The sequence below is a fragment of the Oncorhynchus mykiss genome, chromosome 4 (assembly GCF_057628025.1).
Source record: "Oncorhynchus mykiss isolate SJ-2025 chromosome 4, ASM5762802v1, whole genome shotgun sequence".
Classification (NCBI taxonomy): Eukaryota; Metazoa; Chordata; class Actinopteri; order Salmoniformes; family Salmonidae; genus Oncorhynchus; species Oncorhynchus mykiss.
Genome location: NC_143025.1, coordinates 25302939 through 25329058, shown reverse-complemented (window position 1 = coordinate 25329058; position 26120 = coordinate 25302939). Strand labels below are relative to the sequence as shown.

General features: G+C 45.8%; 1 protein-coding gene across 1 annotated transcript in view; it reads right to left on the bottom strand.

Moving 5' to 3' along the window:
- The window catches only part of LOC110521578 (solute carrier family 53 member 1), a 103022-nt gene that overhangs the window by 67861 nt on the left and 9041 nt on the right, over positions 1-26120 (bottom strand). The gene's annotated exons all lie outside the window — the stretch shown is intronic.

The following is a 26120-nucleotide window of genomic DNA, read 5'->3' as shown; positions in this document are numbered from 1 at the left end:
ACTTCACCTGTAGTTTGGACTCTGCCAACAGGTCTCAGGATGGAAGAAAACTTTTTCCATCATTGCACTTACTCAACTACACGTAGAGAGAACTATCAAAATATATATTTACGGATACACGGTACAATATCAAAATATTCTGCTTCAATCCGAAGGGACTTGAAAGGTTTGGTGAAGTGTGTCAAAAGCAATCTGTGATATTCTGGTTCAAAACACAGCTCAATTATGGCACATGCTCCAGTTATTACATTTCCAATCCCCCGGTCAGGCACACACCACACAGCAAGCACAGGGGGGCAGGATGGCAGACAGGCAGACAGGCTGCAGACACCTGGCAACAGACAGCACATCAGCACAGACTGCAAAGAGACGGTACAGGGCTACAGTAACGGAGCTCACGTCACACACTCACGCACACACACACACACGCACACGCACTCACATGCACGCACACAGGCCGCCTACTCGCTCAGTGGCAGACACAAGTTTAGGCAAGGCAATCTGTTAACATAACTGCCAGTGACAGGCCCTTGTGCTGTTCTCTTCAGCGTGTGTTTGATCCTTCAGGTAGAGGGGAATCAAAGCCCACAGGGGGATCCTCCTCTAACTGTTGCTGTGAAGTCACATAACAGCATACGCGTCAGGGGACAGAAAACAGTGCTAGTTTGTTAGTGATTCAGAACCATTAACAGCCAGTGTGTCACGTTCTGACCTCTATTTCCTTTGTTTTTGTATTTATTTAGTATGGTCAGGGCGTGAGTTGGGTGGGCAGTCTATGTTTGTTTTTCTATGTTTTGGGGCAGTTCTATGTTTTCGGCCTAGTATGGTTCTCAATCAGAGGCAGGTGTCATTAGTTGTCTCTGATTGAGAATCATACTTAGGTAGCCTGGGTTTCACTGTGTGTTTGTGGGTGATTGTTCCTGTTTTTGTGTTTGCACCAGACAGGGCTGTTTTGAGTTCTCACGTTTCTTGTTTTTTCGTTAGTTTGTTCATGTATAGTGTCGTCAATAAATTACAATGAACAACCACCACGCTGCGCTTTGGTCCGCCTCTACTTCACAAGAAGAGAATCGTTACAGAATCACCCACCACAACAGGACCAAGCGGTGTGGTAATGGGCAAAGGAAAAAGCAGCAGCAGGAGCAGCGCGAGGAGGTATGGACATGGGAGGACGAATTAGACGGTAAAGGACCTTGGGCTCAGCCAGGAGAGTATCGCCGCCCCAAGGAAGAACGGGAGGCGGCGAAAGCGGAGAGGCGCTGGTATGAGGAGGCAGCGCGGCGTCGTGGATGGAAGCCCGGGAGTCAGCCCCAAAAATTTCTTGGGGGGGGGCTAACAGGGAGTATGGCTACGCCAGGTAGGAGACCTGAGCCAACTTCCTGTGGTTACCGGTGGGCTAGAGAGACCGGGCAGGCACCGTGTTATGCTGTGGAGCGCACGGTGTCCCCAGTGCGGGTGCACAGCCCGGTGCGGTACATTCCAGCTCCGCGTATCGGCCGGGCTAGAGTGGGCATCGAGCCAAGTGCCATGAAGCCGGCTCTACGCATCTGGTCTCCAGTGCGTCTCCTTGGGCCGGCTTACATGGCACCAGCCTTGCGCACGGTGTCCCCGGTTCGCCTGCATAGCCCAGTGCGGGCTATTCCACCTCGCCGCACTGGCAGGGCGACCGGGACCATTCAACCGGGTAAGGTTGGGCAGGCTCGGTGCTCAAGAGCTCCAGTGCGCCTGCACGGCCCGGTCTATCCGTCACCACCTCCACACCCCAGCCCTCCGGTGGCAGCTCCCCGTACCAGGCTGTCTCTCCGGCCCATCCGTCCAGAGCCTTCCTCCTCTCCAGCGCTGCCGGAGTCTCCCGCCTCTCCGGCGCTACCAGAGCCTTCCTCCTCTCCAGCGCTGCCGGAGTCTCCCGTCTGTCCGGCGCCTCTGCCGGAGTCTCCCGTCTGTCCGGCGCCTCTGCCGGAGCCTCCCGCCTGTCCGGCGCCTCTGCCGGAGCCTCCCGCCTGTCCGGCGCCTCTGCCGGAGCCTCCCGCCTGTCCGGCGCCTCTGCCGGAGCCTCCCGCCTGTCCGGCGCCTCTGCCGGAGCCTCCCGCCTGTCCGGCGCCTCTGCCGGAGCCTCCCGCCTGTCCGGCGCCTCTGCCGGAGCCTCCCGCCTGTCCGGCGCCGCTGCCGGAGCCTCCCGCCTGTCCGGCGCCTCTGCCGGAGCCTCCCGCCTGTCCGGCGCCTCTGCCGGAGCTTCCCGTCTGTCCGGCGCCTCTGCCGGAGCCTCCCGCCTGTCCGGCGCCTCTGCCGGAGCTTCCCGTCTGCCCGGCACCTCTGCCGGAGCTTCCCGTCTGCCCGGCGCCATCGGAGCTTCCCGTCTGCCCAACGCCGCCAGCGTCGCCCGTCTGCCCAGCGCCGCCAGTGCCGCCCGTCTGCCCAGCGCCGCCAGCGCCGCCCGTCAGCCCAGCGCCGCCAGCGCCGCCCGTCTGCCCAGCGCCGCCAGCGCCGCCCGTCTGCCCAGCGCCGCCAGCGCCGCCCGTCTGCCCAGCGCCGCCAGTGCCGCCCGTCTGCCCAGCGCCGCCAGTGCCACCCGTCTGCCCAGCGCCGCCAGTGCCGCCCGTCTGCCCAGCGCCGCCAGTGCCGCCCGTCTGCCAGGAGCCGCCAATGCCGCCCGTCTGCCAGGAGCCGCCAGTGCCGCCCGTCAGCCAGGGGCCGCCAGTGCCGCCAGTCAGCCAGGGGCCGCCAGTGCCGCCAGTCAGCCAGGGGCCGCCAGTGCCGCCAGTCAACCAGGGGCCGCCAGTGCCGCCAGTCAACCAGGGGCCGCCAGTGCCGCCAGTCAGCCCAGCGCCAGCGCCGCCAGTCAACCAGGGGCCGCCAGTGCCGCCAGTCAGCCAGGGGCCGCCAGTCAGCCAGGGGCCGCCAGTGCCGCCAGTCAGCCAGGGGCCGCTAGAGCCCCTCCGCCCGGAGCAGCTGTCCCTCTGTCCCGAGCAGCTGTCCCTCTGTCCCGAGCAGCTGTCCCTTTGTCCCGAGCAGCTGTCCCTCTGTCCCGAGAAGCTGCCCCTCTGTCCCAAGCAGCCCCTCTGTCCAGTGGGGTCATTGAGAGGGGTGGGCATGGTGAGTAAGCCACGGAGGCGGACAATAAGGCGGACTGAGACAATGGGGAAGTGGGGTCCGCGTCCCGCGCCAGAGCCGCCACCGCGGACAGACGCCCACCCAGACCCTCCCCTATAGGTCAAGGTTTTGCGGCCGGAGTCCGCACCTTTGGGGGGGGTACTGTCACGTTCTGACCTCTATTTCCTTTGTTTTTGTATTTATTTAGTATGGTCAGGGCGTGAGTTGGGTGGGCAGTCTATGTTTGTTTTTCTATGTTTTGGGGCAGTTCTATGTTTTCGGCCTAGTATGGTTCTCAATCAGAGGCAGGTGTCATTAGTTGTCTCTGATTGAGAATCATACTTAGGTAGCCTGGGTTTCACTGTGTGTTTGTGGGTGATTGTTCCTGTTTTTGTGTTTGCACCAGACAGGGCTGTTTTGAGTTCTCACGTTTCTTGTTTTTTCGTTAGTTTGTTCATGTATAGTGTCGTCAATAAATTACAATGAACAACCACCACGCTGCGCTTTGGTCCGCCTCTACTTCACAAGAAGAGAATCGTTACACAGTGGAAAACAGCCATAAAGCTGCAGAGGGGACAGTAAAGTTGTCAGGATCACAGCGCTAGGTGAAGCAGAGACCCTGCAGGGCTAAACCAAGTCAGTGTCTGATGTGACTCTAGGTCTTTATGAGGAAATATGAGGACCCCACGCAACAGTGGGCTCATAAACGCTCAGATAACTGTTGTGCCAATAGTCAAAGCTGGACCCATTAATCTTGAGGGAAGTCTTGGCTACTGTTAGGATGGGAGATGTGGTGTAAGCACAGCTAGTGAGACTGGAGGTTGCTGCTGTGTCCATTAACCTAATGTGGCCTTTCAATTAACACAGGGGGTGCACAGGGAGTGCACAGGGAGTGCACAGGGGTTAAGACTCGCCTTCCGCAAGCTGAGGTTATCACATGTTTTCTGGCCATGTTCTCAGAGACCTTAGAATACATTCAAAATATAGCCGTGTTTTCTGAGTTACACTGAACAAAAAATATAAAACGCAACATGCAACAATTTCAAAGATTTTACTGAGTTACAGTTCTTATAAGGAAATCTGTCAATTTAAATGAATTCATTAGGCTCTAATCTATGGAATATAGATATGGAATACCACCATTTGCCTCATGCAGCACAACATCTCCTTCACATAGAGTTGATCAGGCTGTTGATTGTGGCCTGTGGAATGTTGTCCCACTCCTCTTCAATCGCTGTGCAAGGTTGCTGGATATTGGCGGGAACTGGAATACGTTGATCCAGAGCATCCCAAACAGCTCAATGGGTGACATGTCTGGTGCGTATGCAGGCCATGGAAGAACTGGGACATTTTCAGCTTCCAGGAATTGCGATAAAATGTACGTGGCTTATGCCTGCCTATACCATAACCCCATCCCAACCATGGAGCTGTTGATATCAGTAAACCGCTTGCCCACACAACGTCATACACGCTGTCTGCCATCTGCCCGGTACAGTTGAAACCGGGATTCATCAGTGAAGAGCACACTTCTCCAGTGTGCCAGTGGCCATCGAAGGTGAGCATTTACCCACTGAAGTTGGTTACGACTCCAAACTGCAGTCAGTTCAAGACCCTGGTGAGGACGACGAGCACGCAGATGAGCTTCTGACAGTTTGTGCAGAAATTCTTTGGTTGTGCAAACCAACAGTTTCACCAGTTGTCCAGGTGGCTGGTCTCAGACGATCCCACAGGTGAAGAAGCCGGATGTGGAGGTCCTGGGCTGGCGTGGTTACATGTGGTCTGTGGTTGTGATGCCGGTTGAACGTTCTGCCAAAATCTCTAAAACGACATCTCTAAAGCCACCTCGGCTTATGGTAGAGAAATTAACATTAAATGATCTGGCAACAGCTCTGGTGGATATACCTGCAGTCAGCTTGCCAATCGCACGCTCCCTCTAAATTTGAGACATCTGTGGCATTGTGTTCTGTGACAAAACTGCACATTTTAGAGTGGCCTTTTATTGTCCCCAGCACAGAATGCATCTGTGTAATGGTCATGCTGTATAATCAGCTTCTCGATATGCCACACCTGTCAGTCGGATGGATTATCTTGGCAAAGGAGAAATGCTCACTAACAGGGGTATGTAAGAAATAAGCTTTTTGTGCATATGGAACATTTCTCCTTCACATAGAAGTTAGTGATTTTATTTCAGCTCATGAAACATGGGACCAACACTTTGTTGATTTTTTAAATTTTTGTTCAGCATAATTATCATCAACTACAGTGCATTTTCAAGTTTTGTACTGTCATACTGTGTGGAAGCCTTGGCAAGTTTGGAGGGCAAAGTAATCAATTCAGATGGGAACTTGGTCAGGAGTACTTCAGTCAGCAGCAGGCTACAGTCAGCCAGCCAATCAGTCAGTCCTCTCAGAGGTGTGTAAACCTCTCCCTTCAGACCTGCCTGGCATTCGAACTGCAGCAGCCTGCAGCCTCTCGATAAGAACCACGCCATAAAGCCTCTCTTTGAGGATAATAATGAGGTGAATTGCCAACATAAACACACACACACACACCACACTGCACTCAGTGTGAAACAGGCTGCTAGCAGGAAGTTGTCCCAACAAATATTTTCACTGACAGCAACAGCTCTTTGTGATGGTCATGGAAAATATTAGTGACATTTTATTGCAGTAAGACTTTCAGCCATTAAGGAATATAAACACCTACACACCTCATTCCCCTCAGGTCTGACTCCAAGAAACCGGTTCTTATCATAACTAACTTTCTTATCTCTCTCACTGATGAAACTAGTCTACTATAGATGTAACGCTCCACGTAGCGTGCACAAAATCAAAGCAACAATTTTGGATGGAGACCCTATGTGTGGCAATGGTCAATCTGAAGAGGAGCACACCTCTCAAGACAAAAGGCTAACATCGCCACTGCGATCAGACAAAATGTTAATGGGAACATAATCAAATATACATCAGGCAAGGGCGGGACCAGGACATGGAATATTCATGTTACAGTCCAGGGCTCCATGCCTGCTCCCTGTCACTATGAGTGTGAGTGTGAGTGTGTGTGTGTGTGTGTGAGTGAGAGAGAGAGAGAGAGAGACAGGGCAGGGCAGGGCAGGCTGGATAACTCATCTGTTTAGGGTTCCACAGTACACACAGACTCCTCCGAGGTTGTTCTACTGCTCTAGCACTCAACCCAAACCAGACCGAACACTAGAAACAAAATCTTGGCTATCAACTATTTACTGTCCAGTGGAGGTTTCTCAGAGGAGGAAGGGGAGGATCATCCTCCTCAGTGAATTTCATAAAAATAGAAATAGTAAATGTAAAAAAGTTATCCTTTTTAGATAAACTATACTACGTCACCAAATAATTAATTAAAACACACTGTTTAGCAATGAAGGTCTACAGTAGCATCAACAGCACTCTGTAGGGTAGCACCATGGTGTAGCCGGAGGACAGCTAGCTTCCCTCCTCCTCTGGGTACATTGACTTCAATACAAAACCTTGGAGGCTAGTGGATCTCACGCCCCCATAGACTTACACAGTAATTATAACAAATTCCGGAGGACTTCCTTTAACCTATGAGAGCTCTTGCAGCATGAACTGACATGTCCACACAATCAAAGGATCAGAGAATGAATCTAGTACTGACAGCATAAGCTACAGCTAGATGGTACTGCAGTGTATACAATGTGGTGATTAGTTGACTCAAAGAGAGAGAAAGACAATAGTTGAACAGTTTGAACACATACATTTCTTCCAAAATGAAGGAGAAACAAGAGAGAGAGCTATATTTCATAGTATATTTTCTTTCACTTTAACTTACTTAGCTAGTGCAGCTAGTTAGTTTAGCCTACTCAAACACCCACAAACAGAGAGGGATGCTATGTTAGCTAGCTGGCTATGGCTATCCAACACTGGAACTCAAGTCAGGGCCTATGCTAAACTGATTGCTGTCGACTACACTGTACTGCATGATTGTAGCGGGTTTACTAACGCTTGAGCTCAAGTAGCTATGTTGACTCTGTTGTGATAACAATTTAGGCTGTGTATAGCGGTTAGCAGTCATGGAAAGTTTTTTTTGCCTGGTCACAGACAGCTGATGTGTTCTGCACTGAAAAAGGTGAGAGGAGGAGAATGCATAGATAGATGAGATAAGGAATTATATATACACCATGAGATGTTTGAATGGGTCTGGTATGAAAGTGAACTCTGTTTGCGTGTGATCAGGGATGTATTTATTGTGCCGATTCTGTTGAAAAACATTTCTTAAATGGAATCCAACTAAATGAATCGGGGATAAACACCTGAATTTGTCCAATAGAAACTCTCGTTTGCAACTGTTGGACTAATGATTACATCCTAGATCAGCTAGATGCAGGCAAGATTGTGCAAGGCGGTACTGAATGTGTCACTGTCTGTCACCTAGATTACTCAAACTTCTCTCGACCTGTGCACCTACGTTGTAAACTTTCATTCATAGACTAGGTTGTAGCAACCTCATCATGGGTACAGGGAAAATTTGAGTACCATGTAGTAGCTTAAACCTATTGATGTTACATTGAACTGGGTGAATAGAATATGAATGACAGTCATCCATTATGCTGTAATAGAAATAAGGCCATGTTCATTAAAAAAAAGAATCATCCTCCCTCATCTTAAATGGCTCCGACCGCCACTGTTGCTGTCATATCGCGATCGCTAAATCTGTCATGAATGACCTACACACCAATGTTAACTGGGACTGTCTTCAGGCATTTTTGTATTTCTTACTGCAGTAGTAATACTAGGCTCCCTGGTGAGAGCTCATTCTGAGAATTGCATTGGAAAGCGCAAATAAACAGTCCAGCAGGCCATTCTTATTTGAGCCATAATATGGAGTTAGAGTACCAACAGCTCTCAGGCCATCTGGCCTGGTTGTGTGGGCTGTATACAGGAAATCAAGTCACCAGGGAGTCATGAAAAAATAAGACAAAAAACTGAAAATAATGGACCATTGAAGAAAGTTAATCTATGCTATTTTGTTGTTATTACGGCCACCTAAGTGATAACCAGCTGTTTTGATTTTGGTATCACTTTCCAATGCAATGCATTACACCTACAAAATGTTACCTATAAAAAGGCCAATCCAGAGGTTGTAACCATGGTAATGAACTGCTTTACAGGATATGCATCATATACAGAGGGAATGTGGCATCCAAACCTGATATTATTAGATTAGCTGCTATTTCCTGATTCAATTAAATCAGGAGGTATTGACCTTGCCTCTTGTAGTGACTCATGTTTCATCATAATCTGATTACATTGAAGAATAAACCATTATGGTTCACACAATACAAAGTACCTGAGATCCCAACAGATATCACAAATAACCAGAACATTTTCTATTTTAGGGAACAGTATAAATCCGACGGGAGGTTTAAATGAAACCACCCCAAATTGCAGGTGATTTCATCCAACCGCAAAGCATTTACTTATGTTCTGTAATGTTCATGAGTCACTCAATCGATATGGCTTCCCAGAAACATTTGAAACAAATCCACAGCCATGGGCGAGCATTTAGGCTAACAGTGGGAAAGCTCCTGGATAGGAGAGAGAGAGGGAGGCTGGTTTGGGAGCTGGAGGGGGGTGTGTGTGGCACACTGTCAGTGGAGCAGCATGGGGCAGGGGCCTGCTGTGTTCAAAGAGCTCGGTGAGGGCAGAGGGGCTTTGTCTCTCAGTACAGAGAGCAGTGCCATTCCGTAATGTCCTTCATTCAGGAGGCTGAAAAAATTCAGCTTTTTATTTTACCAGGCAAGATGACTGAGAACATATTCTATTTTACAGCAATGACCTGGGGAAAAGTTACAGGGGGATGAGAGGTGATTAATGAGCCAATTGGAAGCTGGGAACAATGAGGTGGATGGTACAGTGCCTTGCGAAAGTATTCGGCCCCCTTGAACTTTGCGACCTTTTGCCACATTTCAGGCTTCAAACATAAAGATATAAAACTGTATTTTTTTGTGAAGAATCAACAACAAGTGGGACACAATCATGAAGTGGAACGACATTTATTGGATATTTCAAACTTTTTTAACAAATCAAAAACTGAAAAATTGGGCGTGCAAAATTATTCAGCCCCCTTAAGTTAATACTTTGTAGCGCCACCTTTTGCTGCGATTACAGCTGTAAGTCGCTTGGGGTATGTCTCTATCAGTTTTGCACATCGAGAGACTGAATTTTTTTCCCATTCCTCCTTGCAAAACAGCTCGAGCTCAGTGAGGTTGGATGGAGAGCATTTGTGAACAGCAGTTTTCAGTCCTTTCCACAGATTCTCGATTGGATTCAGGTCTGGACTTTGACTTGGCCATTCTAACACCTGGATATGTTTATTATTGAACCATTCCATTGTAGATTTTGCTTTATGTTTTGGATCATTGTCTTGTTGGAAGACAAATCTCCGTCCCAGTCTCAGGTCTTTTGCAGACTCCATCAGGTTTTCTTCCAGAATGGTCCTGTATTTGGCTCCATCCATCTTCCCATCAATTTTAACCATCTTCCCTGTCCCTGCTGAAGAAAAGCAGGCCCAAACCATGATGCTGCCACCACCATGTTTGACAGTGGGGATGGTGTGTTCAGGGTGATAAGCTGTGTTGCTTTTACGCCAAACATAACGTTTTGCATTGTTGCCAAAAAGTTCAATTTTGGTTTCATCTGACCAGAGCACCTTCTTCCACATGTTTGGTGTGTCTCCCAGGTGGCTTGTGGCAAACTTTAAACAACACTTTTTATGGATATCTTTAAGAAATGGCTTTCTTCTTGCCACTCTTCCATAAAGGCCAGATTTGTGCAATATACGACTGATTGTTGTCCTATGGACAGAGTCTCCCACCTCAGCTGTAGATCTCTGCAGTTCATCCAGACTGATCATGGGCCTCTTGGCTGCATCTCTGATCAGTCTTCTCCTTGTATGAGCTGAAAGTTTAGAGGGACGGCCAGGTCTTGGTAGATTTGCAGTGGTCTGATACTCCTTCCATTTCAATATTATCGCTTGCACAGTGCTCCTTGGGATGTTTAAAGCTTGGGAAATATTTTTGTATCCAAATCCGGCTTTAAACTTCTTCACAACAGTATCTCGGACCTGCCTGGTGTGTTCCTTGTTCTTCATGATGCTCTCTGCGCTTTTAACGGACCTCTGAGACTATCACAGTGCAGGTGCATTTATACAGAGACTTGATTACACACAGGTGGATTGTATTTATCATCATTAGTCATTTAGGTCAACATTGGATCATTCAGAGATCCTCACTGAACTTCTGGAGAGAGTTTGCTGCACTGAAAGTAAAGGGGCTGACTAATTTTGCACGCCCAATTTTTCAGTTTTTGATTTGTTAAAAAAGTTTGAAATATCCAATAAATGTCGTTCCACTTCATGATTGTGTCCCACTTGTTGTTGATTCTTCACAAAAAAATACAGTTTTATATCTTTATGTTTGAAGCCTGAAATGTGGCAAAAGGTCGCAAAGTTCAAGGGGGCCGAATACTTTCGCAAGGCACTGTATGAGGGCCAGATTGGGAATTTAGCCAGGACACCAGAGTTAACACCCCTACTCTTACGATATGTTCCATGGGATCTTTAGTGACCACAGAGTCAGGACACCCATTTTAACTTCCCATCTGAAAGACAGCCCCCTACACATGGCAATAACCCCTTCAGAGTGAGTGTCTTCTACTGGCCCACCAACACAACTACCAGCAACATCTGGTCTCCCATCCAGGGACCTACCAGGACCAACCCTGTTTGGCTTCAGAGCCAAGCCAGCAGTGGGGTGCAGGATGGTATGCTGCTGGCTTGACCCCTAAGACCCTCACAAACTTCTACAGATGCACCATTGAGAGCATCCTGTCAGGCTGTATCGCCCACAGTCGCAGGGCTCTCAAGAGGGTGGTGAGGACAGCCCAACGTATCATTGGGGGCACACTGCCTGCCCTCCAGGACATCTACAGAACCCGGTGTCACAGGAAGGCCAAGAAGATCAAGGACCTCAGCAATCCGAGCCATGGCCTGTTCACCCTGCTACCCTCTAGAAGGCGGAGACAGTACAGGTGCATCAAAGCTTGGACTGAGAGACTGATAGAAACTGTTTATCTCCAGGCCATCAGACTGTTAAACAGTAATCACTAGCTGGCCTCCGCCCAGTACCCTGCCCTGAACCTTAGACAGTCACAAGCCGGTTACCACCCAGTACTCTACGCTACACATTAGAGACTGCTGCCCGATATGCATGGTCATTGAACACGGGTCACTTTAATAATGTTTACATAATGTTTACCCACTTCATATGTAAATACTGCATTCAAGCCATGGCTCATCCTATATAATTACTGCTGTACACACATATACAGTGCCTTCAGTATTCATAACCATGGACTTATTCCACATTTTACTGTGTTACAGTCTGTAGTCGAAATGGATTCAATAGATTTTTGTTCTCTCACCTATCTACACACAATACCCAACAGACATTTTTGCAAATGGAATACACCCCTTTGCTACGACACTCCAAATTGTGTTCAGGTGTATCCAATTTCCTTCGATTATCCTTGAGGTGTCACAACAACTTGATTGGAGTCCACCTCTGCCCAACTGAACTGTTTGGACAGGGTTTAGAAAGCAAGACACCAGTCTACAGTAGATAAGGTCTCACAGTTTCCAGCGCATGTCAGAGCAGAAACAACACAATGAAGTCCAAAGAACTGTCTGTCGATCTCTGAGATTGTGATGAGTCAAATATCTGGGGAATGGTATAAAACAATTTCTAAAGAGTTGAACGTTTCCAAGAGCACAGTGGTCTCCATCATTGGGAAATTGAAAAATGAAATGGAACTACCCAGACTCTGCCTAGAGCTGGCCGTCCGACCAAACTGAGTAACCAGGCAAGAAGGACCTTGGTCAGGGAGGTGACCAAGACTCCAATGACCACTCTGACAGAATTACAGAGTTCCTTTGCTGAGATGGAAGAACCTGACAGAAGGACAACAGTCTCTACAGCACTTCACCAATCTGGGATTTATGGGAGAGTGGCCAGACGGAAGCCACTCCTCAAAAAAAGCTGTTTGCAAAAAGGCACATGAAAGACTCAGAGCATAAGGCAAATTATTGTGGTCTGATGAGACAAAAATGTAACTATTTGACCTGAATGTAAAGCGCTATGTCTGGAGAAAACCAGGCACAGCTCATCACCCTCTAACACCATCCCCACCGTGAAGCATGGGGGTGTCACCATCATGCTTTTCAGCAGCAGGAACTGGGAGACTAGTCAGGATAAGGAGAACAATGAATGGGTCCAAATACAGGCAAATCCTTGATGAGAACCTGCATCAGAGTGCAAGACAATGACCCCAAGCATACAGCCAAAGCAACGCTGGAATGGCTGCAGAACAATAACGTGAAAGTCAGACTTGAATTCCATTGAAAATCCACCACTCCCTATCTAACTTAACAGAGCTTGAAAACTGTATATTCCGGACTCTGACATTGCTCATTCTGATCCGTCTTAATTTCTTTTTTTTTCTTTTTTTTTGGGGGGGGGGGGGGGAGATAATGTGTGTATTGATAGATATTGCTGAATTGTTGGAGTTAGAAACATAAGCATTTCGCTGCACCTGTGATAACATCTGCAAAACTGTGTACGCCAACAATAACCTTTGATTTGATTCATCTAGGCTCAGTCCAATTAGACCGGGAGAATGGTGTAAACATATACTGTAAGCATATATGGAGATTGAGTTTCAAAGAAAGAGAGAGGTGTGAACTTGAAGTGTGTTGGACAAAAACAAAGGTGCTAGGTGCCGGATATGAGAGGGTGTCTAGGCCTTGAGTCTGTGTGTGGCAGGAAAAGGAGAGATTGGCCAGGTTGTCGGAGGTTGTCTGTTAAAAATGGGTCAGTGTGTCTGACCCTGTTAATTCAAGCCTGGTATGAGCTTGTCCTTCAGAAAGCTCAGACTCGCTAATGCACTAGTAATGCACAGCCATGACAAAGTACTTCCTGTCAGGTAGAACTGCAGCCAGAAGGGAGACAAAGGCTAGCTCTGATCTAAGGTTATGCAAAGCAGACAAGCTGCTAGAGTAGCTAAATAACAGATCTGGAAATCAGTTAGGCTAGGCTATGTCAATGGACGATTCTTTAAAAAGCATTATCTGTATCCCTGTTAAGAGATCACAGGTATAACATGAGGTCTTCAATCTTTGATCTATTTTCATGGCCTAGAAATGTTGCCAGCTATCAACAGCCAAATGAAAACAGAAGGTTCTTCCCCTTGAATGTCAAAGTAACCATCAACAACAACAAAAAACAAATGATTCTGCTCCCCTCCTGGGTGCCATGGTTACCTTTGGCTGTGAGGTTTTGCTCTGTTCAGCTCTTCTGTTTTTGAAGAAAAAAACACTTACGTAAACAGTCACTTAATCACATAACTAGACACACATCTCAAGTCATTCAAATGCCTATGAGGAAATTAAAATGAGAGCTTACAGCAAATGGCACTTTCATGCCAAGGGAACAATAGGTTATCCATGCTCAATTGAACTGCATACTAATTGGGTAATCACAGAGTCTAATTATAAGATGTTGACTGTCAGGACAACATGCATTTTGCCTGTGGGGAAAGAAATGCTCATCATAGACAAATTGTAGTTTCTTAAGCCACAATAAAATGGTTCAAGGTAACAATAGGGCAGGTCAGTTGTATAACATATAAACAGATAGGGAAATTGTTAAACACACTGGGGAGGTGGTGGGCTGGTTAGTTTTGGTGGTGATGGTGAAAGACAGAGGGCGGATAGGGGTGAGTCTCCTCAATCAGAGTCAGTACATTAGGGCTCTTCTCCACCGGTGGTATGATGCTTCTCTTCCTGGCGCCACCCAGTCGTCCCCAGGACACAGAGGCCAGACTCACCATACCACTGTAATGGGTTATTAATAACACTCATCACGAATACATTATCCACAAGCTGAGGATTATATGAAATATGCTAATTTCCTGAGACCACGAAGTGTTACCAATTAAAGACTCTGACATTCTTGTCCTAGATCTACTAGCTCAACGCCAGACATTCTTGGACGGTTTTCCAACAGCTGCACAAGCGAGGCACTAGAAACGGTAACCCTGTGTATGGTGTGCCAGCAAGCGTGCGTGTGTGAATGTGTGGCAGTCCAGTGTCTCCAGGAATAAGCAGGCTGGTCAAAGATGAAGGAAAGGAATGCTGGCCCATCTCTCCAGTCTCCACAAAGAGAATATTACAAATACAAAAATGAAATATTTTAAAGGAAAACTTTCAACTGTTAGCCACATGAAGCCATCTTTAAAGTCGGTGGCTTGATTGCAATGAACAGGCAGAACTTAACACAGGTTACCACTGGCTTCCCTAAAACATTACTAAACGGGAGATTACATGCACCTGCTGGCTAAACTTAGCTTGATTGCAACGAAAAACCAACAAGGTTAAACTAGTAGATTAGTTGATCTTTCTCATTGACCTCTCACCTGAAACCGTAAGGCTGATGAACGAGTATAAGAATATTGAAGTAGTAGGCCAATATTTGTTTCAAACGTTTCACCTTAGTTGACAAAATAATATAATATATGCCATTCAAAATAACTTTATAGACTACATTTTCATTTGATAAAATAAACAGATTATATAACTCAATCACAATTTACTTGATTTAGTTACACATTTCAAGTATGGACTCTCCAGGGATTTTATACCCCCAATATTGATAAGAAATGACCATATCAGGCTATTTGTTTTACAGACAGTTGTATTCAATGGATTACATACATTGGAAATGAATAAAATAATTAGAGCATGCTCCACCATCAACATCAGTTCATTTGTATTTGTATTTATTATGGTTTCTCATTAGCTGCTGCCCCTTCCTGGGGTCCAGCAAAATTAAGGCAGTTTATACCAGAGGACGACCGATTAATCGGAATGGGCGATTAATTAGGGCCGATTTCAAGTTTTCATAACAATCGGATATCGGTATTTTTGGACACCGATTTGGACTATTTTTTTTTTTTACACCTTTATTTATTCTTTATTTAACTAGGCAAGTCAGTTAAGAACACATTCTGATTTTCAATGACGGCCTAGGAACGGTGGGTTAACTACCTTGTTCAGGGGCAGAATGACAGATTTTTACCTTGTCAGCTCGGGAGATACAATCTTGCAACCTTACAGTTAACTAGTCCAACGCTCTAACCACCTGATTACACTGCACTCCACGAGGAGACTGCCTGTTACGCGAATGCAGTAAGCCAAGGTAAGTTGCTAGCTAGCATTAAACTTATCTTATAAAAAACAATCAATCATAATCACTAGTTGACTACACATGGTTCATGATATTACTAGTTTATCTAGCGTGTCCTGCGTTGCATATAATCGATGCGGTGCATATCGTTGCTCCAATGTGTACCTAACCATAAACATCAATGCCTTTCTTAAAATCAATACACATAAGTATATATTTTTAAACCTGCATATTTAGTTAAAAGAAATCCAGGTTAGCAGGCAATATTAACCAGGTGAAATTGTGTCACTTCTCTTGCGTTCATTGCACGCAGAGTCAGTGTATATACAACAGTTTGAGATCGAAATAGTCTTGAAAAATGTTGGCTGCAATTGAGATCAGCTGTGCGGGTGATTTTAACACGTATTGATGGTTTAACGTGAGATCAATTAGTGAAAATCTTGCGGCTTTCAATGGTTGCAATTGGCCCATTCAATTTTACTGCTACATCAGAAACTTGGATCTTTGATAATGATAATATGGTCTATTTCAGGATAACTGCCATATCCACTTGAGTTACAACAGCATTACTTTACTGATAATGAACATACTCAGCTGTGTGAAATATTGCTGTAACACAAACATTTTTTTCCTTTCCACATAAATTATGGTTTGTACATTCTAGCTGTGCAAACCACAAACACACACTATACTGTATATCTATCCAATCCTCTAAATACACTGTATGTCTAACTTAACAGTGGCTTTCTGTAACTGGGATAAATTACGAGAATCGTGAACAGAGGCCATATTTCCAATCTAACACACAGTTAATAATTCAACATTTAATATAAAACAACAAGTTGTCCAGTAACAATATCATTGAATAATTGATTCACTGCTCTCTCCTCCCATGCCACTGAATATGAATTACATTTTAAAGAATCAGAAAACCATATTAATTCCTCAATGCTTTATCCCCCTGCCCTCAAATGTGCTTCATATGGCCATCCTCTTGAAGTAAAAACAAAGTGGGGAGGTGACCCATTGCTATTCTCAGTGACATTTTGCAACATTATGTAAAAACACTTCATTGTCCATCCCTGTAATGAGAGCACTTAACAGAGGAGAGAAAAGTTGGTCCCCAAGGCTCCAGCTCACCACTGTACAATCTTCCATTCACTGTCAATGTCACCAGTCTCTCTTCCTCTCCTAGTTTATCCCAGAGGCACAACTGAGCAGGGGGAGCTCTATCTCATTGCAGAAATGGCCAATTTCTCCTTCTCTGTCACTCCCGCTCTCGCTCTCTCTCACACACCCACACTGACCCCATGGGAAGACACTCCATTTAAACCAACATGGCTCTGCTAACAGAAGCACTTGGATACATTCTGAAAAAAAGTATGTTTCCTAGTTCCTACTGGCCATTTGAAATAGATCCCTCTTTGATTGCTGCCAGGTAGACAGAGTAAAATAGAGCATCTAGTCATGCCGTTGTATACAATGAATCTGTCAATAGCAGATAGGGAAGAAGCTTAATCTTCCATCTAGTTTGAGAATCTCCAACCTCTGTGGTTCCTGTCATCTCCTGCTCCCCCTGCTGAGCATTAGAATAAAGATTAAAGAGAGTCAGTGGGCGAGACAGTGGGAGATGGAGGGAGGGAGGGGCCGACACAGACCTCAAGCAACAGCCACCTGACAGCAGGTTACCCAGGAAGATACCAGCAGCCAATCAGCAAACAGTCTCCAGCCTCCTCTCCAGAGGGACAATGGACAGACGGGCAGATTTGAGCACTGAAGGACACTGTTTCTCCTACACACTGCTGGCGCATGTGCCCATGCACAAACACAAGCACACACAGGGGCACAACACTTCGTATTGTGTGTTTATACATACAGTACTGTGATAGTTTCAAAGTGAAGTGATTTGTTTGAGATGAAAGAAGTCAATGGGGGGAGAAACGTGATTAAGAAATAGCTTTGTGCGAGTGGAACATCGTTCCCAATTAAACTAATTGTGCGTGTAGATAATGAACCGTTTCTCATTTCCCCAGCTCAGCAGCTTTGGAAGACTAATTGTTTACCTGAAAGATTAGAAGAGCCTGTAATGAATGCATTTCATTTGCCTCAACGCAAATAAAAAGGGACTTGAAATACCTCAGCGAATGGTACTGCCACCATTGTCTATAGTTCACCCCCTCCTACGCCTGGGTGTGTGTGCACTCTGTGAGAGAGCGATAAACTCAGAACAGACAAGGGCATATTAGCCTATGTCTCTATTTTTCTCAGACAGTTTTTGACTTGTTGGGCTCCAAACTCATGACATATTGTGCTGTCATAATCTTAATGGATATGGATTGAATAATACACAATAATTCAATATATATTTTTTTAAATACCATAACCATGATCAAAGTTGATAATCTTGAAGAGGACGCAATATGTCACAACCCAGGCAAGATTGATCATGTCCATGAATCCAGAACAAAGGTTCCGTTTTACATAACATGACAGATGGCAGCCCCAAGCTAACTGATTTGGCTTTGGCCTGACTAAAAATGCTACAGTAACCTGTCACAGTGAACAGAACAAGCCAACTGAGCAGAGACTATGTCTGAGAGTCTTTTAATCGTGAACAAACACTCTCACTCCTGAGACCTGCATCATCTCATTCTCATCTCAGTCTGTCTGTTGGCTATCAGCCCATCCATATGATACCCAGATTACTGCCAACACACAGCACACTAACATGCTGGTCTCCATAAGGATGTCTCCATCCATACTTCCTTTGTACGAGAGAGATGGCGCTAACCTACTGATTGCATAGACCTACTGCTCATATACCTTAAAAGGCTAAGTGCCAGTTCTCCGGAAAGACCTGGACTACTGTGAGCACCGATAACCTGGTGCTCCCCGGTCCCATCCCACCCTCTACCACACATCCCTTCCCCAACACCCATTCAGGCTAAATCTAATTCACAGATGAATAATGGATGGACTTTCATCTATCAAGATTTTTTCCCCCCTCTTCTCTTGCACTGTGCACTATAGCTGCAGAGATAATGTGGAGGGGAGCTCTCTCTCTCTCATACTGGAGGCAGCATATCATCACATGTGTGTAGTGACATAGAGCAGTAGAGTAGAGGCACTTACAGAGGTTGCACACATGGGGAACCTTTTTAGTAGTCTAGGGTCTGGGAAAAATGTGGCCTTTTACAAACGCATTTCATGCAACTCTAAGTCATTTTACATGACTGGAGACTATGGCAGAATATTTTTTTCAACTTTTTTTTTATTCTACTTTGACACTGACAAACTGAGATCAATAAAAACGGCTTTGTGAAACCTAAAAATATTGTAGACTACAATATGAGGAGGAAACTAGAGTCCTAAAAATGCTTTCCAGTTTCACTGACTAACTCACTCAGCTCACTCGCTGGTGATTGCCGATGAGCTCGTAACAACAGCCTCTCTCTCTCTCTCTCTCACTCTCTCTCTCTCTCTCTCTCTCTCTCTCTCTCTCTCTCTCTCTCTCTCTCTCTCTCTCTCTCTCTCTCTCTCTCTCTCTCTCTCTCTCTCTCTCTCTCTCTCTCTCTCTCTCTCTCTCTCTCTCTCTCTCTCTCTCTCTCTCTCTCGTTTTACTTTGTAAAACAATATTTGGAAGTTGATGAAATATGTTGGTAGCCTACAGCAATTCCTTCCTACGGCTATTCCTTGTTGTAAACTAGATGGTTCAAACTCTGAATGCTGATTGGCAGAAATCTGTGGTATATCAGACCATATACCATGGGTATGACAAAACATTTATGTTTACTGCTCTAATTATGTTGGTAACCAGTTTATAATAGCAATACGGCACCTCAGGGTTTGTGATAAATGGCAAACATACCACGGCTAATGTCTGTGTCCTAGCACTCCACGTTGCATTGTGCATAAGAACAGCCCTTGGACGTGGTATATTACCACGGCTAATGTCTGTGTCCTAGCACTCCACGTTGCATTGTGCATAAGAACAGCCCTTGGACGTGGTATATTACCACGGCTAATGTCTGTGTCCTAGCACTCCACGTTGCATTGTGCATAAGAACAGCCCTTGGACGTGGTATATTACCACAGCTAATGTCTGTGTCCTAGCACTCCACGTTGCATTGTGCATAAGAACAGCCCTTGGACGTGGTATATTACCACGGCTAATGTCTGTGTCCTAGCACTCCACGTTGCATTGTGCATAAGAACAGCCCTTGGACGTGGTATATTGGTCATATACCACACTCCCTCGGGCCTTATTGCTTAATTATTGGGCTACAATCCACAGCTAGGCAATTTTTTTTAAAGCTCTGTGGCTAAATGATAGGCCTTCTCATGGTGTAGTAGGCTATTCTGAATGACTTCATTTATTTATGAACAGACAGCAGTAATTCTATAACTTTGGCAAATGTATTTCAATGTATAAGGAGTGCTGCAGTTCCTTCATAACTCTTTGCGCAATTCAATAAGGAAATAAATGAGGAAGTGCAACACTGGAGAGATGAGAGTTGCAGGCTCATGTCTATCAGAGCAGAGAGGGAGAGAGATCATAGAAAGGGAATCTCATTCTAGTCATAGGAAAGATACTGGCACACTTCTCACACAGACACAGCCACAGCCAGGAGTTGGTCTCAAACATAGGTAACATTGTTGCGCAAACCATAAACCTGGTCCAGCCCAATCCAAATATTTGGCCAGGCTGAAAATCACCTTTTTCACATAGTTTTTTTTGTAGGGGCAGGAGAATTAACAAAGAGGCAACTTGAAAGAACTTTGATCGCTTTTGTTAAAATGTTTACATTGCAAAAAGTGCAAAAATAAATGTCATGCCATGAGAGGTACAGGATCCTGCCAAATAGGTTCCGGTACAAAACGGAGACGTGCCGGATACTGTTCAAATTAAGCACTGTTTTAAACCTAACCCTAACCTTAACCACGCTGCTAACCTTATGCCTAACCCTAAAATAAAAGCCCATTTTGACTTTGCAGCTGGCCCATATAGTGGAAACCTTAGCTCTACCTCCAGGACAAGATTCATCCCAATAAAAGGCAACTTGTAAGGAGAGGGAGCGAAAAGGCCACATCTCCCCACTCCTTCATCCAATTAGTCCCCTGCTTTTTCATTGTTCATTACCCTGATTCGATTAATCTATAACCTTGAGTTTCCTCTCAGCTCTTTATTGACCCTCCCCATCCTCCCATCTCCCTCTCTAGAGCACCAGTCAGTATGTTGATCATCCTAGTAGACTTCCCTCAACTCCTTGATATCTTTAACAATCTCCACTAGATAAATGCCCCCAGGCTTCTTCCTCCTCTCCTCCTACTGTAAAAGCAGTAGCACGTGAGGCTTTTTCTACAGATGCACGGCCAGAAAAGTGAGATACGGGTGGCACCAGGCAGCTAGCGCTGCTAAGGAGGAATAAACCCACAAACACTGAGCAATTAGCATTTTCATCTAAATCAGAGAGGCAGCTTGTGAAGCAGCCCATCAATAATGCAGTCTGGTGGGAGACCCTGGCTGCTAGGCTACTGGCCCACAGAACGTACAGGGCTGTGTCCTTGGGCTACTGAGACTGGGGAAGGCTCCTGCTCAGAACTGCTGCTTAGATCCACACAGGGGCCTCTCCTATTGCCGGGCCCACTGTAATAACAGCTGCTAGACCTAGACACACGTGAGTGGAATAACAATCACTAAAATAATACCACCACCAGGCTTCAAATAGCCAGCCATATCCTTTAGCAACCAACAGCAGCAGACAAAATGGAAGGCCGCCCATCGCAGAAGGTGGAGAGCTGCGAGTGGAAATCAGCATGGAAGGTGGAGGTCTCTGGGAGTGTGATTCATGTTAGCGCTTTCATTAAGTGGATTACGTACTTATCTCACATTACTATTCCTCCTCGTACGAATTAATTGGCACTAAAAGGGGAATGGCAGCGAGGAGACAACAGGAGCCATTGTGACAACGTTTTTACTACCATGTTTATTTTCCTTAATTAATGCAATGGTGCCTTTGAAGTGCAATGGTAAATGTGTCCAGTTGAGGTGTGTGAACAAAAGACTGCCATATTGAGGATGAAAGAGATCAAGCATAGTGTTGTTCAGTGGTCTTTGACCGGAGAAAAGCAGGCAGGCTAATTGCTAGTGACTGCTCTCTCAGCAGGCAACAAGCTTGTCCCCCTCTCCTCTCTGATAACAGCTCTGCTTACTGCTCCACTCTGAACGACCTTCACCAATGCAGACTGGGGAGTCTGTCTGTGGCTGCAGCCAAACCCACCCACACACACACACACACACACACACACACACACACACACACACACACACACACACACACACACACACACACACACACACACACACACACACACACCACTATCTCACCAATTTTACAACCAGCAAGATAACTTCAAATATTGTCTCCCTCCATGTCAGTTTTCTACATAATAATCTGATTGGTGGGATCTTCGGTTCTGAATTACCTGAATTGTGCTGGAGCCCATCTGCTGGTATTGAACCTGAGGGCTGAAGTTGAGACACAATTGCTTTTCTGCTGTTATTGATTCAGCTACATAAAACATTAAAATGTTTTTGAGTTTCAGGAGACACCCCTGGATTTCTATGAGGAACTACACAGGAAGAAAAACTCCACATGACAAAGGGGCTGAAGATGGTTGGCTGAGCCAATAGCTAGCAGTATAGTATAAACACATACTTTATAACATCTATTGTATTCCATACAAAACACAAAGGCTAGCTGTGTAATCAAGGTATGAACACTCCAAAGGAGGCTGGCTGGATGAGCTATAGGAGGAAGGGCTCATTGTAATGGTTGGAATGGAATACATGTAACGTGGTCAAACATGTGGTTTCCATTTGTTTGAGACCATTCCATATATTCCATTCCAGCCATTACAATGAGCCCTTCCTCCTATAGCTCATCCAGCCAGCCTCCTCTGGAACAGTCATATAATATTCCACTGCAATAACAGTGTAATCAGGCTGCACTGAGGGCCATGTTGCCTGCTGAGTCAGAAACAGTGGTCAGCGGGACTGCTGTGAGGAGAGAGGGGGAGGGCTCAGCCTGTCCAGAAGGCTGCTCTTCTGCCCTACTGAGCCATCATTCTTTATTATGGTGCTTTATCCTTTTACAGTCCGTCTCAAACTGCTGCTGCTCCATACAGTAATAACACTGAACCACACAGATACAGAGGCATTATGCATCAAACATCAACAACCAATGTACTCAGGGGAAGACACGTAAAGACTCCCCTCATTCCATTCAATCTGCAGTTTCACGCATGGCTTCCGTCCTCCAAGCTATGTATTATAGAGCAACCTAGAGAGACTATAAAAATTTTACTGCCCGTTTGTGATAAAGACCTCAGCTAACTTAGTGTACGTGCTTGGCTGTGGGAAATCATCTTTATGGTGTCCTCCTGTGAGCAGTCAACAGCACAACCCTTCCCCCACATTCCTCCTCTACCTTAGTCAAGCTATGGGGGGAGGGGTGGGCCCCGCCCTTTCCCTTGTGAATCATCCTAGATCACCCCTGATGTAACTCTGCCAATAGACTAGGCCACTACGGCATGTAACAATACTGAGAAATTGTTCCGGAGGCAGACTAATTCCTCCCATTGCTGTGTTTATCTGCAGTTATTGTTTTAAAATCTCATAATCGGCGGGCTAATTGAATTGGAATTGGTCTACTTTAGGGAGACCCCCCGCTGGTAGGACCGCGGATCCATTTCCAAAAACGGGGCCTTTTTCTTTTGAACTCAGTCTCATTGTTGAGAGTTAGAACAGTAGAATACACAAGGTGCAATTTGGAAACTTGGTTGTGCATCAGCAGCTTTCCTCTTGTTATGTCACTCACTGACAGTCACTCAATTAGCCCATGTTTTGATTGATAAATTAGTCTAGCCAGCTATCTAAACTTGTAATAACCATGGCCGAATACGCTGGGCACCTCCAGGTGGCCCCCATTGAATTTGTTATTGCAGGAAATTAACCAAATCTGGTACAATGCATTTAGTTAAGAGAGTTAAGTAGTAAATTGTTTGCACAAATCAGTTGACTGCATGTGTGTGTATGAATGTGGGTTAGCAGACCCGACAGCCACTTCAGCCCCTCGTGATGAGTTCAGATTCTTTGCGGACCCCAACCCCCATCAAAGTTGCCCATCCCTGATCTAATTCGATCTTACTGGAGAGAGACAGAGAGGAGGAGCCTGAGCTCGGGCCAGATGCTCCTCAGTTCATTCTCCTGGACTGAGCTGCAGTGCAAAAGCTGTACTAATTAAAACTAGGGAGCAAGAACAAAGGATCTCCCAAGAGGTTAAATGCCATAGAATACTCTACAAGCACTCTGGTGCTGTATGGAACTAGAACAAGCTCTCTTAATTACTGAACATTTATCAGAGTAAGGTAGGTAGCGCTGATCAATGCATTTCTGTCAAAATGTAAAATAACTTTCCTCATCAGTCCTGAAAACAGGCTTATATTTACTCCTATATAGAGAAGGTCACAGTGTAGCAATTGTTTGGGAATTGATTACAGACTAAAATCTTCATCAACACAACAGGTAGTATTGTATGGCCAATACAGTATTGTGTCAGGAGTTGACATTGAGTAACATGCACTTCTGGGGTATCTGATAGAAGCCTGGATGAAGAGAAGGCCCTTACAGAGGCTTTGAAGTGCTGTATTCCTTCGTGTTGAATCTCTACTATAACTGTATCAGGTAGCGGGTCAGCTAGAGGGAGCGGTAATAACCCAGTAAATTGTCTCCCGGAGGCACCAGTACTCTCACAGAATACCAAACCTGACTCAGACACGGCAGGCCTCGCAGTCGAGAGAGAGAAAAACATCTCAGAAATCACATTCCCGTAATTACTCTTTCATTGAGGGGTGATTTAATAAAATCATCCCTTTTTTTTAACTCAATCAGATTTGAAACAGGGTCTGTGTGACGAGAAGTTCTGTGCTAAGCGTGTATTTCACGGGAAGTCTGTTAATCTCTTTCCTCATATGAAAAGTAAAGTGTCTGGCGCTGAAGTACAGGGGTTCAAAATCAAATCAAATCAAACTGTATTGGTCACAGGGCCTTCCGAGTGGTGCAGCAGTCTAAGGCACTGCATCACAGTGCTAGCTGCGTCACCACAGATCCGTTCGAGGTTCGATCCCAGGCTGTGTCGCAGCTGGCCGCGACCGGGAGACCCATGAGGCGGCGCACATTTGGCCCAGCGTCGTCCGGGTTAGGAGAGGGTTTGGCCATCCGGGTTGTCCTTGTCCCATTGTGCTCTAGCGACTCCTGTGGTGGGCTGGGCACATGCACGCTGACACGGTCACCAAGATGTTTCATCCGACACATTGGTACAGCTGGCTTCCAGGTTAAGCGAGCAGTGTGTCCAGAAGCAGTGCGGCTTGGCGGGGTCGTGTTTTGGAAGACGCACGGCTCTCGCCCTTAGCTTCTCCCGAGTCCGTACGGGAGTTGCAGCGATGGGACAAGACTGTAACTACCAATTGAATATCACGAAATTGGGGGAAAAAAGGGGGTAAAGAAATTAAATAATAATATAAAAAATATATTGTACTGCTCACATACACATTTAGCAGATATTACAGCGGGTGTAGCGAAATGCTGGTGTTCCTAGCTCCAACAGTGCATTACTATCTAACAATTCAACAACCTTCAATATGTGTTCCAGTACAGTAGCTGGTCCCATGTATTCCTTCTCCTATTTCTCTGTTTTTCCATTATTTTACTCTTCATGGTGGCTTCAGGAGTGACCTACATATGGCAGCTCTGACAGGGGCAGACAGGATGTGATTCATCAGCCATCTTGAGGATAAGACCAACCTCAAACCCTCAGGAGAATGTTTAAAGGAGACAGCTCATATGTTATCACCAAACTAGACACACAGACAACTCTGTCCTTTAGGCTTCACATGCCATCATTGGTTGAAATATGAGGTGAAAGTTTGGCTGATTAATCATACTGTCAACGGCTGTTCGCTAGACTTTTCTCCTCTCACCACAATGCGACTAGAGACTACTGTACTAGAGACTATAAACACAGGCTGACAGTGTGGTCTTTGTCAGATTATTCCATGCTTCATGAGTGGTGAGGAAGTCTTCTTTTGGAGTCGTATAGCGGAAACCGACCATACCTTAAACTTGTCAACCTGGACACAGTAAGAGGGGGTCCCGGGCAGCATTGAGCAAATTCTCAGTTCTGCTTCTTTTTCCTGCATGCTCGTTCCAGCCATATTCATCTCCTAGCCTGTCAACCGCACCTGCCAACTTCCTCTTTCCTATTCCACTGGAACTTTGGTTTTGGAAACATCAAAGTCAGACCAGAGGAGGCTTGGACACACCACTCTCTCTCTCTCACTCACACACACACACACACACACACACACACACACACACACACACAGAGCCACTGACTGGAAATAATGTCTCTCTCACACCTTAACAGAAAGGCCCGGCCCATCGGCCCAGTCTCCTGGAAGTAGACCTTCAGAGAGATGCAGCTCCCCAGTGAACAAGAACTAGACACTTTTCACAGATCAGTGCCAGACCGTTCAGCCATCACGTCTGGGGAGAGTCCTCACGCAGTCCTCCACACAGAGCAGCACTTCTTTGTATGATGTAAGTAGGATATGCATTCTGTCATGTAAACCAATTCTAGCATGACAACTCAGGCATTAATCTAAATATTGTTGT